The sequence below is a fragment of the Pteronotus mesoamericanus genome, unplaced genomic scaffold, assembly GCF_021234165.1.
Source record: "Pteronotus mesoamericanus isolate MK-2021 breed Mesoamerican mustached bat unplaced genomic scaffold, CSHL_Meso_final contig_116, whole genome shotgun sequence".
In the NCBI taxonomy this organism is placed as follows: Eukaryota; Metazoa; Chordata; class Mammalia; order Chiroptera; family Mormoopidae; genus Pteronotus; species Pteronotus mesoamericanus.
This window is the reverse complement of record NW_026555027.1, coordinates 20,892,611-20,895,169: the sequence shown is the minus strand read 5'-3', so window position 1 is coordinate 20,895,169 and position 2,559 is coordinate 20,892,611. Positions and strand designations below refer to the sequence as shown.

The following is a 2,559-nucleotide window of genomic DNA, read 5'->3' as shown; positions in this document are numbered from 1 at the left end:
TAGCCTGGGAAAAGGACAGGATTGGCCGGGGGTGGGGGGCTGAACACCTCCAGAATCCGAGGAAGTTTGGGCCAGGAGATCTAAACCGCTGGAAGAGAGGAACGTGCACTTCTTCTTGGACCTGGGGCTTGCAGGACTTTTTTGGTCTTATAAACCACTTGACAAATGGTGGTGCGAGCCCCACATGCAGATTCCACGGGAAGGAGCCTAAAACCGTACTGCAGTGAGCTACCACCTGAATGATCGTGCTGCAGCTGCCTGCAGTTCCTAAAGGATGGTATTTTTAAATGGGAGAAGGAACTCTGGGCAGAGCCTTGGACTAGTCTGGCAGAGGGTAGCTGGGTTCTCCTCTGGGTGTTCTGGAGGGAACGGGCTTTGAGGCAGGAGGCTGCCATCCTCCCAGATTGTGCAGCTTTTGAGTAAAGGATCTCTTTTCTCACCAATCCCTCTGCTTCTGGATTTTGCCTGTGGGTGGCAGCGGGCAGCCAAACCCCCACTTCCTCTTGGTAACATTATTAGACGAATTCTACAGGTAAGGTCATCTCTAGGGCAACAGATAGCACATACCATGTAACTGTCACAAACTTATTTGAACATTAAATTTACTTTTCAAAAGCCAAGATAACAGAAAAGAAAATCCTATATGTTCCTACCTATTGTTACACAACAAAAAAATTCTGAATACTTTTTTTTAATGTAATTAATGCTTTTACAGATTATCTTTATGGAAAAGATTTGAAAGAGATATGTAACAGAAAACAGCCATGACCTGACTATGCTTGTATGCAATTGCCCAGTTTGGGTTAAATGGCAATTTTGCTTAACTATTTTTATAATATTGTATAAGTTTTAATTCACAAAAGTTACTCAATAATAGTATTATTCTATATATATTATGTAGAACTTTCATCCTGAAAACAAAAATAGTAATTTTTTTTTTTACTTTTACTAGTATTTATTTTACTTATTTTATGCTGAATTTACTCCCGAGCCATAAGCTTTTGTTTCTTCAGTTTCCTCTGGGATATCTTTTTCTTCTGTGCAACTTCCTCTTCTGGTGTAGGAACAATCTGTTCTTTTTCAGTGAGTATCATCTCAATGTGGCAGGGAGAGCTCATGTATGGGTTGATCCTCCCATGAGCTCTGTAGGTTCTACATCACATCTTGGGAGCTTTGTCCACCTGGATGTGCTCAATGACGAGAGAATCTACATCTAAACCCCTAAGTTCAGCATTATTCTCTGCATTTTTAAGCATGTGCAGCAAAAACTCAACACTCTTTTTGGGCCACCGACCCTGTGTTCAGCCCCACTGTTTGACCTGGGCACACCTACCAACTCCACCATTGTATCAATGGAATGGGACACACTGCTTCTTCAAAGTGACATCTTTCAGATACTTGGTGGCTTTTCGAATATGCATACCTTTTATGGCCTGGGCAATTTCATGGGTGTTCTTGAAGTGAACCCGAAGATTTGAACCTCATAATTTGCATAATTTTGTGGGGTTTTTTGGGTCAAGTGAATAGCGAACTATCTTCAGAGGTGACTTCTGGTCGCTTTTGGGAAGAGGAAGAACAGAGGCTACTGGGAGATTTCCCAAAAATAGTATTTTTAAATTTCTTTTAAATTTTAAATTCAAATCAACATGATTCAATAATTATTTATTAAGATGCTAATTATTCCACTAGACACTGGAAAGGATGGAAAAGATGTATGAAGTGAAAGATTTTATAATGTAACTATAAAAAAGCAAGAGAGCAAAAGTAAATTTTAAAAACTGGAGGTTAACCAAGCCATCATACAGAGCAATATGAGGTCACAGTTGTAGCACACAGCACTCTGAGAAGCCCATGTGATGGTTCTAAAGTTAACAGATGACCTCTGTTCTCTGTCTTACTTTGGGCACATGACATTCACAAGGTTTGCCCTGGAGAAGAGAATGCAGTAAAAGCTAGTGTCTGAGCACTGAGTTAATAGCTAGGAATTAGTCATGGACTTGGAGAAGTACTTTTCATTATTTATACACAAGCTTACTAATCAAGAAATCAAAGAAATAACATGAAATAAACACAGAGCTTTCTATGAGAACTTCAGGCTTAAAAAAAAATGTTGAGCTGTTTTGCTATATGCTGCTGGTACATGTGACAATCACAACATGCCATGTGTGTTGTAACTTTTACCAGACATTTACCAAACATCCCCTTTCTGTAGCAGAGATAGGACTAGGTTAAGGGGGAATTTTTTTTATTGTTTTTCAGTTACAGTTGTCCCACCTTTTTCCCCATTGCTCACCCCTACCCCCACCCCCCGACTCATACAGTCAATCCCCCACTGTCCGTGCCCATGAGTCCTCTATTCGTGTTCCTTTGCTTCCCCTTCCCCTTCTTTCCCCCATTTTCCCCCACCTCTCTCCCCTCAGTTTGTTCTTCATTTCCAAGTCTCTGGTTCTATTTTGCTCCCATGTTTGTTTTGTTGATTAGTTCCACTTATAGGTGAGATCATAGTTTCTTTATCTTTCACTTCCTGGCTTATTTCACTTAGAATAATACTCTCCAGTT

General features: G+C 40.3%; 1 pseudogene; it reads right to left on the bottom strand.

Annotated features, from left to right (window-relative positions):
• Window positions 1-980: 980 nt before the first annotated feature.
• On the bottom strand, window positions 981-1,436 carry LOC129073051 (60S ribosomal protein L17-like; annotated as a pseudogene).
• Window positions 1,437-2,559: the final 1,123 nt, after the last annotated feature.